We start from the raw sequence: 14,237 nt of genomic DNA, 5'->3' as shown, positions 1-14,237 counted from the left end.
AGTGCACTTTATTTACCAGACAACCCAGGTATATAAAGTGCAGTGATGCTTAAGGGTTTTGCAGTTTAAAATACATCTCAATGCTCCATGGTAAAGGGTGTCAATTGATATCAAACACTGAGCGGAAGCATTCATATATAAAATATCCCCATAGTCTAGTAAAGGCATAAATGTAGCTGATACTAGCCTCCTTCTGGCATCAAAAGAAAAACAGGCCTTATTCCTAAAATAAAATCCCAATTTCAGCTTCAATTTTTTTGTAAATTGTTGAATGTGCAATTTAAAAGAGAGGTTGTCATCAATTAAAATTCCAAGATATTTATATGAGATTACAGTGTCAATCTCATTGCCCTGACGGGTAGTAATAGGTGAAAGGTTCAGAGGTCTATTTCTTGCTTTAGAAAACACCATTATTTTAGTCTAGTCAGTATTGAGGTTAAGCTTCCATTGACACAAGGTATGTTGAACAGTATGAAAAGCCGTTTGCAAGTTCTGGAAAGCTTTTGTGAGAGATGAGACACAACAATAAAAAAATGTATCATCAACATGAAAGTGAAGTTGTACATTTTGCACATTTTTGTCTAAATTATTAATATAAATAGTGAATAAGATGGGACCAAGTACAGAGCCCTGGGGCACACCATTACAGACAGACAATTTAACAGACACGAGCCCATAAAATTGAGTGCCGTGAGTTCTATCAGACAGATAGTTAGCAAACCATGCAACTGCATGCTCTGAAAGACCTACGCTCGACAACCTCTGCCTCAGTATAGCATGATCAAATGTATCATAAGATTTAGAGAGATCAATAAAAAGTGAGACATAGTGCTGTTTTTTGTCAAGGGATTCAGTGATATCAGTTAAAACCTTCATGGCTGCTGTAATTATGCTATGCTTCTTCCTGAAGTCCAATTGGTACATTGAAGAAATAGTTACTATATAAAACTCTTTTAGCTGTTCACTAACAAGGGTTTCAAGTATTTTCGCCAGGGGTGACAGCTTTGAGATTGGCCTATAATTATTTAAAAGAGTTGGATCTCCCCCTTTTCAAAGTGCCCTTTTAAAAGTGGTAAGACAAATACTGATTTCCAGATCTTTGGACTTGCATTACATTCCAGGGTTAGATTGAACAGATATGTACGTGGTTCAGCTGTGGAATCAGCTGCCAGTTTTAAAAAGCAGGGATCAAGAAGATCAGGACCTGCAGGCTTTCTCTGATCTAAGGATTTCAGGGCTTTATGTACCTCTTGCACTGAGAATGACAAAAAGCTACATGTTTGACCAGCTCTCACTGGTTCATCCACACAGGGCTGTACAGAGACAGAGAGGACACTGACTCAAACAGCCTACCAGATGATGCAAAGTGCTCATTGAACCAATTCAGCATTTCAGTTTTGTCATATACAGCAACAGAGTCCTTGACGGTAATTCATTAACATTACTGTTACCAGACATAGACTTAATAGCCTTCCAAAACGTTCTATGGTCATTCAGGTTATCAGTGGTAACAGACATAAAATATTCAGACTTGGCCTTCCTGAGAAAAGAATAACACTTGTTTTCGGAACTGCCTAACAAAGAAGCCAATCAGTATCAAAACATAATTTCCTTGCTTTAGCCCAGGCTAGACTACGTTTGTGAATAATACAAAACCGCTCAGACGAAAACCATGGATTATCTCTCCCTTTAACTCTGAACCTGTGGAATGGGGCATGTTTGTTTACAGTTTGGGAAAAAAACATAAGGAAAGAATTTCCAGGCAGTTTCCACATCGGGAATAAACTCAATCTGCTCCAGTCAAAATAAAACAAATCACGAAAGAAAGCCTGCTCATTAAAACTCTTAAAATTCCTCTTATGAAGAAAGCGTGGATTTGTCTTAGGAACCTTAGTATTTCTAACAGCAGCAACAGCACAATGGTCACTTAAATCATTACAAAAAACACCAGAATATTTATGTGATACATTTGTCAACATAAATTCAATCAGGGTAGATTTCTCTGGACATTTAAGATTTGGGCGAGAGCGTGAGTTAATCAACTGAGTAAGATTCATAGAATTACAAAACATTTTTAAATCATCAGACACCGGCTTCAACCAACACCAGTTGAGTTCACCAATCAAGATCATTTCACTGTAAAGAAGTTTAGACATAAGGTTCATCAGAGAAGAAAATGCATCACCGAGAGCAAAAGGGGGTTTAAACAGCCTATCACAGTTATAGAGAGCAGAGGGGGGTCTATAACAGCCAATCACAGTTATAGAGAGCAGAGGGGGGTCTATAACAGCCAATCACAGTTATAGAGAGGCCCTTTGAAACCTCAAGATTCAAAGCAAAACATTTCAACCGTTTACAAATAGTTACAGACTTTGCCACACTTACAAGGAATTTAGTCTTTACATATATAGCCACACCCCCACCTTTCTTAACTCGATCAGTGCGATACACATTGTAACCATTTATACAAATATTCTTATCAAGAATAGACTTGCTGAGTCAGGTTTCAGAAAACACAATTACATCAGCATCAGTGTATTTAGCCCAAGTCCTAACCCCATCAATTTTTGACAACAGGCTACTTACTAAAACCAGATCTAGATTTAAAAATCAGAGGGGGGTTGGAGACATTGCACATCAGGGCCAGGGTTTTAGGTTGCACTTTACCATGATATCAACATTAAATTAAAGGTTAAATAACAAATAAAAAATATCAACAAAAGAAGAATAAGTAGGTACCTCTGTTTAATAACCTTTGCACGGCTTCTCTTTTTTAAGAGACCTACTGCAAGCGAATTCTACAGGTGAGTTTCCAGACAATACAAAACAGTCATTTGAAACTATTAGACTTAGTTAGTGACACAAGTTCGTACTGTACACATCATCATAGATCTGGGGAGGCAGGTAGCCTAGTGGATCGAATCCCTGATCTGACAAGGTAAAATTCCGTCATTCTGCCCCTGAACAAGGCAGTTAACCCACCTGTTCCCCGGTAGGCCGTCATTGTAAATAAGAATCTGTTCTTAACTGACTTGCCTAGTTAAATAAAGGATAAATAAAATCACAAATGCATCGGCACTTGGACAAGTGGACTGTGTGGAAAAGAGCGAGTTACCGCAGACAAAATGTCTAATAGATGGGAGAGCACATTGTCCGATGTACTCACACAGCCACCGCGACAATGTTCATTTTCTCCAGAGTTCAGTAAAGTCAGTGAACAAAGCAATACCACGAAAATTGACATTTCCTCTGAGAGATGTAAGAAATAGAGGCCAAGGAAAGGTAAGGGGAGAGCAGGACTGTGTGAATGTATGAGTGTGTGCACGTGTGAGTAGATTGGGTGTGGGGGTCGATCGAGAGAACGTGTTGGGGATTGTTGAGCTGCCTCTGACAGCCAGGCGGAGAGCTGAGGATAGAACCCAGGCCATCCAGAGAGAGGGTTACTTTGGTAAACTTCAAGTAAAGAAGTGCAAATAGCGGAAAGAATATGTGCCCGAGTGGAGGGAGACCCACAATCTTTACACCAGCAAAACAAAATAGTTTGCACTACACAGCAAGGAAATTGTGGATTTGCCCCACCATAAATTAATAGGTTATTAGTCGGTTAAAATCTACTAGTCACAGACAAACAACTTGACATGCTGCCATCTTGGATCTTACGATAGGGTTTTTCTTTAGGGTAGTAGTAGTAGCCTGTAGGGTAGCAGCCTGTAGAGTAGTAGCCTGTAGGGTAGTAGCCTTTAGGGTAGTAGCCTGTAGAGTAGGAGCCCGTAGGGTAGTAGCCTGTAGAGTAGTAGCCTTTAGGGTAGTAGCCTGTAGGGTAGTAGTAGTAGCCTAAATGGTAGTAGTAGCCCAAAGACTAGTAGACTGTAGGGTAATAGCCTGTAGACGTGTAGCCTGTAGGATAGTAGCCTGTAGGAAAGTAGCCTGTAGGATAGTAGCCTGTAGAGTAGGAGGCTGTAGAGTTGGAGCCCGTAGGGTAGTAGACTGTAGAGTAGTAGCCTGTAGATAGAGTTGGAGCCCGTAGGGTAGTAGACTGTAGAGTAGTAGCCTGTAGATAGAGTTGGAGTCCGTAGGGTAGTAGACTGTAGAGTAGTAGCCTGTAGGGTAGTAGCCTGTAGAGTAGTAGCCTGTAGAGTAGGAGCCTGTAGAGTAGGAGCCTGTAGAGTTGGAGCCCGTAGGGTAGTAGACTGTAGAGTAGTAGCCTGTAGATAGAGTTGGAGTCCGTAGGGTAGTAGACTGTAGAGTAGTAGCCTGTAGAGTAGGAGCCTGTAGAGTAGGAGCCTGTAGAGTAGGAGCCTTCAGAGTTGGAGCCCGTAGGGTAGTAGACAGTAGAGTAGTAGCCTGTGCGCGGGTTGTTGATTAACCCTTTACTGCCATGAAATAAACAATGTATTGCAGAGCATTACCTCATCATACTGATTAATGGTTAACAGTAGCGCGCCTATAGGATCAGTATCTTTTAGGAAAATTATTGATCCATATCAGTGGTTACAGATAATTAATCACTGATCAATACTATGCCAGTTATTCCGAATCAAAACAAATACCTTCACCACATTGAAAAGGTGGCTTCACCTATACAATTAAAACATCATATAAAGGACACTGAAAAGGTTCCTGTTTTGAATGACACCCAGCTTTGTAAAACAGTGGGACTGGGGATGGAGTGCTGTGCACAGCATGGTAGCCTGAGCCTGTACCTCCTCACAGACCCAGCAGCACTCGCTGTGTGTGGTCTGGGTCTCTGTGTGTCTGTCTCGGTCTGTGTAGCTCAGAGCCAGAGGCAAGGCTAAAAGAAGGCAATCCCAGAACAGCAGACAAACACTGGAGAAAAGAGTGGACCATTCACCTTTCTCTCTGCAGGAAAGCCACCATTCATTTTATCACGTTGGACGGCTGAAAGCTTTATGGCCAAGGCCATTAGAGAGGGCTTGTTTTGGCTGCCACACTGTGCTCCCTCTGTCGTCATGCCGTTGTCGTGCACATAATGATGTGATCGCTGTGGTGTGGTGGGATTCCTGGAGCGTGTCTGAAATAACACCCTATTCCAAAAAAAGAAGGAACTGTATTATGAAGCCAAGATCAATGATGGACAGAACGATGGAAATAGTGCTTCATATGACATGATGGGCAGAAAGACCAATTCCACTCCATATTTCATCCAATCAGATGGCTTATTCTTCACTTAACCAGTTCATGTTGCCAATTATTGTAATGATTAGTGGGCAAACTTAGGCAGGACATGCCAGCAACGAACAGTGAGCCATTGTATTCATGCATGAAACCATGAAAAATAATGAAAGAAAAGCATTTGTAAGTTTGAATTTTGTAAAATTAGTGTGGAAGAGGTGGACAAGTATTGTTATCAATCAATAATGACAAACCTCCTGGCATTGACAACTTACATGGAAAGCTAGTGAGGAGGGTAGACTCTGAGTCTAAAAACCCTATCCTATATGTCATATCTTTAATATGAGTATAGAGGATTTTTTTTTCATCAGGCCTGGAGGAAAGCCAAAGTCATTCTGCTACCCAAGAATGGTAAAGCTGCCTTTACTGGTTCTAACAGCTGACCTATCAGCTTGCTGCCAGGTCTTAGCAAACTGTTGGAAGAAATTGTGTTTGACCAAATACAATGCTATTTCTCTGTACACAAATTAACAACAGCCTTTCAGCATGCTTTATAGAGAAGGGCAGTCAACTGACACACATTACTGATGATTGGTTAAAAGAAATTGATAATAACAAGATTGCGGTACCTGTAGTGTCAGATTTCAGTGCTGCCTTTGATTTTATTGACCATAACCTGTTGTTGAAAAAACATATGTCTTGTAGCTTTTCAACCTCAGCTCTGAATCCATGATATGGCAATCTATCCAATAGAACACAGAGGGTTTTCTTTAATGGAAGATTCTCTAATGTTAAACATGTGAAGTGTGGTGTACTGCAGGGCAGCTCTCTTGGCCCTCTACTCTTTTCTATTTTTACCAATGACCTGTCACCTTTTTTTTTACCAAGCCTGTGTCCATGTATACTGATGATTCAACACCCAATAAGTGTCAGCAACCACAGCTAGTGAAATCACTGCAACCCTAAACAAATAGTTGCAGTCAGTTTTATAATGGGTGACCAATAATAAACTGGTCCTGTACTCTCTACAACTAAGAGCAATGTATTTGGTACAAATCTCCCTAAGTTCTAGACCTCAGCTGAATCTGGTAATTAATGGTGTGTCTGTTGGATAAGTTGAGGAGACTCAATTACTTAGTTTAACCTTAGATTGTAAACCTTCAAGGCAGGGTAGCCTAGTGGTTAGAGCGGTGGACTAGCAACCAGAAGATTGCAAATGTACAGTATTATACAGAGCCATGATTAGGGCTGCTAGGGCTGCTACCTTGACTGTATTACCGCCACACCGGCGGTCACGGGTCATGACAGCAGTCAAATTCCAAATTCCACACTCTCTTGTCAATGCAAATGTAATCAAAAATGTAATCAAACACTTCATGAGAGCCCATGAGCTCATGTTCCACAATATTCCTATATGCTATGCAATTGCATGAGAAACGGGTTGATGGCCTCTTCTAAAAATAGGTCCCCTCAGCTTTCTATAGTCTAGGCCTTCTATATTTTTTCCTAACCTTTCATAATATTAAGAACATTGCTTTTCTTTACAACCGGAGTATACCCTACCTGGCTGGCATGAAAATGAACCATGGGAAAAGCATCCTCCATTTGCAATTTAGGTGCAAAGATTACATGTATTTCTTTCTGCTTCCCCTGTTTTTAGACAGGTGCATGATAATGGTCCTGGTTTTTAGACAGGTGCATGATAATGGTCCTGGTTTTTAGACAGGTGCATGATAATGGTCCTGGTTTTTAGACAGGTGCATGATAATGGTCCTGGTTTTTAGACAGGTGCATGATAATGGTCTTGGTTTTTAGACAGGTGCATGATAATGGTCTTGGTTTTTAGACAGGTGCATGATAATGGTCTTGGTTTTTAGACAGGTGCATGATAATGGTCCTGGTTTTTAGACAGGTGCATGATAATGGTCTTGGTTTTTAGACAGGTGCATGATAATGGTCCTGGTTTTTAGACAGGTGCATGATAATGGTTCTAAATAAAAACACATATATTATTTAATATTAAGTAAAGACAAGATTAAATCAAGAATAGTGTGATGGGTGACAATATTATCCTATGATGCCCAGCTTATTAAGGCAAGAAATAGCGCATGCTTTTTTTTTACTACTTTTTCCAGTCGCACACCTCATGTAGCCTTGCCCATAGACCTACATGTTTTGATAAGGTTTGTATCACAACTAAAGTGGCCAAATAACTTTTTTTAAATGAAGCACATTAATCCACTTTACAACAGGTGTAGAGCCTAACTTATTAAGGCAAGAAATAGCGCATGCTTTTTTTTACTACTTTTTCCAGTCGCACACCTCATGTAGCCTTGCCCATAGACCTACATGTTTTGATAAGGTTTGTATCACAACTAAAGTGGCCAAATAACTTTTTTAAATGAAGCACATTAATCCACTTTACAACAGGTGTAGAGCCTAACTGGCAGACATAAGCAGCATGTGAGTTTCAAGTACATTTTCACCATAAAAATGCACCTTTATAATAAAAGCATTACATGTATAATCGCATTTGCGGTCACTTTTGATAAAGGTGTTTTCCTGCTAATGGAAAATTCACGCTTATAGCCTACTAACCGTGTGTGCATTGCTGCGTTTATAATGTGAAGAAATAACCTAATAGTTTATTAACATTTTAAGTTAAACATTCTCATTTGTTGCGTCAGCCTCATTGCTTAAAACAGATTTTATTCATGCTAGTAAGGAAGCTGCGAATTTTCGCAGCTTTTTGTTATAAATCGCGCAACATTTCAGCGCCCTGCTACTCATGCCAGGACTATAGTATATGCATATGATTAGTATGTGTGGATAGAAAACACTCAGATGTTTCTAAAACTGGTTAAATCACGGCTGTGACTATAAAAGAACATGCGTTTCATCGAAAAGTGCAGGAAAATCTGATCACTGAAAATGGGAAAATATATCCATGCGCAACTTCAACCAACTGTTAAAAGTGACCCACATTAAATGGAGCCGAGGTTGCAATACCTACAGCTTCCACACGATGTCAACAGTCTTGTCATTTGTCTCGGATTTGTTTCTTGATCAAACGGACACAAGGAAGCCGATTTCTTCCGGTCTCCGACAGGATGTTTTGGTTGAGATATATCCGGACATGATATCAAGACGTGAAGCTAAAGAATATACATCGCCCCGTGATCATTTTGATCGATTATTAACGTTTAATAATACCTAAAGTTGCATTACAAAAGTATTTCGAAGTGTTTTGTGAAAGTTTATCGTCGACTTTTTTTATTTAAAAAATTATGTTATTTTTTTCGTTGATCACACACTCTTCATAGATCAATATCTAGGCTATATATGGACCGATTGAATCGAAAAAAGACCCAAAATGATGTTTATGGGACATCTAGGAGTGCCAAGAAAGAAGCTCGTCAAAGGTAATGAATGTTTTATATTTTATTTCTGCGTTTTGGTTAGGACCGGCTACCGCAAAATCAGTCGTTTTAGATGAAGTTCCAGTACTTTTGGGTGCATGCTATCAGATAATAGCTTCTCATGCTTTCGCCGAAAAGCATTTTACAAATCTGACTCGGTAGCTAGATTCACAACGAGTGTAGCTTTAATTCAGTACATTGTATGTGCATTTTAATGAAAGTTTGAGTTTTATCAAAAACTATACGTGGCGCACTTGAAATTTCCGCTGATTTGATCCCCACAGCGGGAGCACTTCCCTAACAAGCTAGTGGTTATATTCATTTGGGATCTATCGCATCCCATAACTGTCCCAGGCTATGTTTGTAATATTTATTTATTGCACAGAATAGAATAGGTCAACCTTTGTACTATGGGGGATAGTAGATTGACATAGGCTAGTGCTTTTGCTGTTCGTTAGGCCTGCTCATCTTGTTGGCTAACGAAAAGTAAATGTGGACATTTATTCCAATATCTTCAATATGCGCCTCGGAATTGGATACAGACTCGCGCAGTTGCGTCCCTGATGTGTCTGTCTTCACTTGTAGCCTGTGAGAAAAGACCTGATCACCTGATGGAGAGCCATGTGAGTAAGAGATGCTTCAGCACGCAGCCGGGAAAAGGGGATTATAATTATTGCAGCCATTGTCCGCTAAAGGCATGGATTCTTTTAGGGGGCATTAAGGCCACACTCATGGGATGCAGCTGGGAAATTCAAGGCATTATCAAGTGCTTGTCAAATTGTCAATGAGAGACTGATGAAGTGTGTACAGCCTGCACAAAAACAAACTAAGCAGAGCTTGCCTTTCATGCAACTTTTTTCAGATCATCATTAGACGTATCATACAGCCTTAGAATGTATTAAAAATCAAAACATTTAGCTCAACCATTGTATCAGAACTAAAGTTACATAAATAACTTAAGCTTAATTAAAACTCTTTTGGGATAGGGGGTAGCATTTTCACTTTTGGATAAATAGCGTGCCCAGAGTGAACTGCCTCCTACTCTGTTCCAGATGCTAATATATGCATATTATTATTGGTATTGGATAGAAAACACTCTGACGTTTCTAAAACTGTTCGAATGATGTCTGTGAGTATAACAAAACTCATATGGCAGGCAAAAACCTGAGAAAAATCCAACCAGGAAGTGGGAAATCTGAGGTTTGTAGTTTTTCAAAGCTTGGCCTACCGAATACACAGTTGGATATGGATAAAGTTGCACTTCCTACAGCTTCCACTAGATGTCAACCATCTTTAGAAACTTGAATGAGGATTCTATTATAAAGGAGGGGCTCATGAGACCTGTTTGAGTCAGTGGTCTGGCAGTGACTCAGGCTCGTGACGTGCGCTCCCGACAGAATTATCTCTCGTTCCAGTGCTTTTCTTTAGACATAGGAATTCTCCGATTGGAAGCTTATTGATGTTTTATGTTAAAAACATCCTAAAGATTGATTCCATACATCGGTTGACTTGTTTCTACGACCTGTAACGGAACCTTTCAAGTTTTTGTCTGGACGAAGTGCTTGCGCCTCATGAAGATGGATTACTGGGCTGAACACACTAACAATAAGTGGATATTTGGACATAAATGATGAACTTTATGGAACTTTATGGAACAAATCAGTCATTTATTGTCGAACTGGGATTCCTGGGAGTGCCTTCTGATGAAGGTCACCAAAGGTAAGTGAATATTTATGGTGTTATTTCTAACTTCTGTTGACTCCAAAATGGCAGATATTTCTCTGGCTGGTTTGGGCTCTGAGCCCCGTTCTCAGATTATGCTTTTTCTGTAAAGTATTTTTGAAATCTGACACAGCAGTTGCATTAAGGAGCAGTCTATCTTTCATTCTGTGAATAACAATTGTATCTTTTATCAATGTTTATTATGAGTATTTCTGCAAAATCATCTGATGTTTTGGAATCAAAACATTACTGCACGTAACGCACCAAAGTAAACTGATATTTTTGGATATAAATATGCACATTATCGAACAAAACATACATGTATTGTGTAACAGGATGTCCTATGAGTGTCATCTGATCAAGATCATCAAAGGTTAGTGATTAATTTGATCTATATTTCTGCTTTATGTGACTGCTATCTTTGGATGGAAGAATGGCTGTGTTTTTTTGACTTGGCGATGATCTGACATAATCATATGTTGTGCTTTCGCTGTAATGAATTTTTGAAATCGGACATGATAGGTAGATTAACAAGAAGTTTTGTCTTTCATTTGCTGTATTGGAGTTGTTAATGTGTGAAAGTTACATATTTCTAAAAAATATTTTTGAGGGCCTATGAAGGCCTATGAAGGACAACTCAGAGTATAATATTTTGTTTTTCTGAAATAGACTACATGTTTCTTTAGACCTGTATAAAATAAATCATGGCTTTATTGTGATGATGTAGACTATATTACATGGATTTATTCGACTTTTTAAAATGTAGATGTTCCAAAGGTCTGCATCGATGTGTGGAAGCCAAGAGATGCTAAATGTGTTCATGTGAATTAACAGTCAATTACCGTGAGACCGGCAGTTATTATCTTGACAATCACCGGATGAAAAAAAGCCATGACCGCAACAGTCCTAGCCATGATTGCATGGAACTCCCTTCCACCTCATATAGCACTAGGGAACAGCAAACCTGGTTCAATAAACAAATAGTGCAACACTTCACGGCACAACGCCTCTCCCCCTTGGTACCAAACATACGCTCGGACACGGAGACGAACAGTGTGGTCAGGAAGATATAGCAATGATAAGCTGAGTTGAGCCGAGTTTGGGCAGCCCTGCTCGGGGCTATGAACTTCTGAAGTCTTGTGCATCACTAATATCAATCTCATTTATATGGCACCTCGACCTTATCCAGTGGGAGTGGACAGATTGTATACGGGCTTTTATAGAAGAGGCACACTAAGAATACAACTTTAAATGGGTCAGCATGTGGGTCTATATTTAGAGCAAAGCAGTTCACACTTCAAATACCCTTTATTGCCTCTATCATGGGTCATTATTCCTGAATGATATCGGAATCTTTTTGCAGCGGCCAAGTCAGGAAATGATAATAAACTCCTACAGTCTAGACATAAATTTCACATAATGAGTTCATAACTGTCAGGGAGATGTGACAGTTCTGGCCTAACCTCATCCGAGATCAGATATTCTCTCACACTTACCTTAAGTAATGTTGATTGTGTGATTACTATTTCTCAAAACATTTTTTTTTTAAAGATCCTTGTCAAAATTCTTAACGGTCTGACACTTGAATCTAACACTTGCGAGAGCAGACTCATAAACTTCAGACATAACTGTCTATCTATATCTGTGGCGATTATAGCCATGGCCTCATAACCATGGGTTCACATGAATGACTATTAGGAGAGTCAAGGGATGCCAAGTCATGCTCTGATGAAACATTTACCAGCAATGAGTCGATATTTCACCATCAATATAATGTTGAATTACTGGTAGGAGCTGGAAGGGAAGATAATGAGTTGTGTGGTAGAAAGGGGGAGCAGTGGACAGGAAATGGGGGGCACATGGGAGAGTGAGTATTCTGTTTTGGAATACTAGTCCGCCTCACCTCATCTCAGCACCCAAATGGCCCAGACAAATGCTTTTCAGCACTGTTGCCTGCTGGGAGGGAAAAGCCCCAGATTCATCACTCCTCATATAGGGCTCAGATGTGTCACATTTAAATGTCTGGTCTTCCAACCTGCCACCTCTCACTGAAATGCTGTGTGGTAATCAGACCCCTCTTCAGCCCTCGGATGGTTTCAGGTGCTTCGGAAAAAGATGGCTAAAAACAGCACAGAAGGACACTTAATGATAAAAACCTGCTCACCCTAAAAGGGAAAGATTACGCATTTTAAGGGCAATAATGATTAGTCATCATAATCTGGTTATTTTTTTCTATCCAGATATTTGTCTACTACTCTGAGATAAGAGGAGGCCTCAGATAGGATTTCAAGGTTTAGCTGTCAGTCATTTATTATTTCTTTAATCTTTAATATTATGACATTTTGACAGTTGCCAACTCCCTGATAAAGTTTAATTAAGTGTAGGGTTTAAATACTAACTCAAGGAAACCATGGAAGATTGCATCTTTAAAAAAAAAAACACTGATTTACCATGCCTTGTCAGGTAACTAAATTACATTTCAGACATCCAGTCATCCTTGTTTACCTTGACAGTATCCTTGATAAGTATATATACCCTTCGGAACAGCTAACATCTATCATATCTCGTCTGTGACAGAAAACTGAAGATTACCTTTTGAATGTTCAAAGTGTGGGCCGGCAGACATTATATTGTTGCCTTCCAAAAGAACAGATATAAAGCTTTCATTCAAACTACTATATTTCTTTTGGACAATCAGATCTTTTGATTGTTCTAAAGCATTTCCTCCGTCAAACTGAGACAAGCATGTCTGCTCTCCTCCCATGCGTCTCACTATTGTGAGAGATTTCATCAGAATGATTCAAACCTCTAAAGCATACATAGACTATGTATAGATTCATAATAATAACAATCTATTCTATAGAGTGAGTACTCTGAGATGGATGTTACGTTAACACTGAAGTTGTTTGGGGAGGGTGAAGTACTATTCAAAGACAGTTTTGTCCCAGTAGCGGAAGCCATCTTTTAACCTATTTTTAACATGGTACAGAAAACCTACTTAGTGTGATTCATTTGGAACCAAAATGGGAGATACCACGCTTTTGCTTTGCTCAATTACAATGCTGTGGCTCAACCAGCACAAAATGAACAGGGGATTATGTTTGATGTTATTCAAACATTGTCTCAAATTCATCAAATTGTCTCACTCTGCTCAAAGCTTTTTTCCGAGATAGATTTTTGTGACAGATTAGTGGTGATTTGCTGCCCTCCTGTGTCTCATGTATTAATAATGCTGAACTCAGTGAACATTTGTAACAATAGCAGCCTGGCTAAGTCCCAATAATCTCTCCTTCCTCCTGAAGTGTGCACTCGTTGACTGCTCCCCACAAATGTAAAAGCATTGGATTGGCGTAGGCATGGGCTGTTTTCCGTCATTTGTGTTTTAGGAGAGATCTTTGGGATACAACTATAAGTTAATGTAACCTGGGTGTTTTAGGAGATATCATTGGGATACAACTATAAGTTAATGTAACCTGGGTGTTTTAGGAGATATCATTGGGATACAACCATAAGTTATTGTAACCTATGTGTTTTTGGAGAGATCATTGAGATACAACCATAAGTTATTGTAACCTATGTGTTTTTGGAGAGATCATTGAGATACAACCATAACCTTTTTTACTGTAACCTATGTGTTTTTTGGAGAGATCATTGATACAATGCTGTGGCTCAACCAGCACAAAATGAACAGGGGATTATGTTTGATTTATTCAAACATTGTAACCTATGTGTTTTTGGAGAGATCAGATTAGAGATATTAATAATGCTGAACTCAGTGAACATTTGTAACAATAGCAGCCTGGCTAAGTCCCAATATAAGTTATTGGGATACAACTATAAGTTAATGTAACCTGGGTGTTTTAGGACCAACCATATGTAACCTATGTGTTTTTGGAGAGATCATTGAGATACAACCATAAACCTATGTTTTTTGGAGAGATCATTGAGATACAACCATAAGTT

General features: G+C 39.3%; 1 protein-coding gene across 2 annotated transcripts in view; it reads left to right on the top strand.

The window, feature by feature from the left end:
• The window catches only part of LOC124048150 (cGMP-dependent protein kinase 1), a 78,728-nt gene that overhangs the window by 47,115 nt on the left and 17,376 nt on the right, over positions 1-14,237 (top strand). The gene's annotated exons all lie outside the window — the stretch shown is intronic.

This window comes from Oncorhynchus gorbuscha, linkage group LG11, assembly GCF_021184085.1.
Source record: "Oncorhynchus gorbuscha isolate QuinsamMale2020 ecotype Even-year linkage group LG11, OgorEven_v1.0, whole genome shotgun sequence".
Classification (NCBI taxonomy): Eukaryota; Metazoa; Chordata; class Actinopteri; order Salmoniformes; family Salmonidae; genus Oncorhynchus; species Oncorhynchus gorbuscha.
The sequence above is the reverse complement of the archived record's forward strand: the minus strand, read 5'-3'. Positions and strand labels throughout refer to the sequence as shown.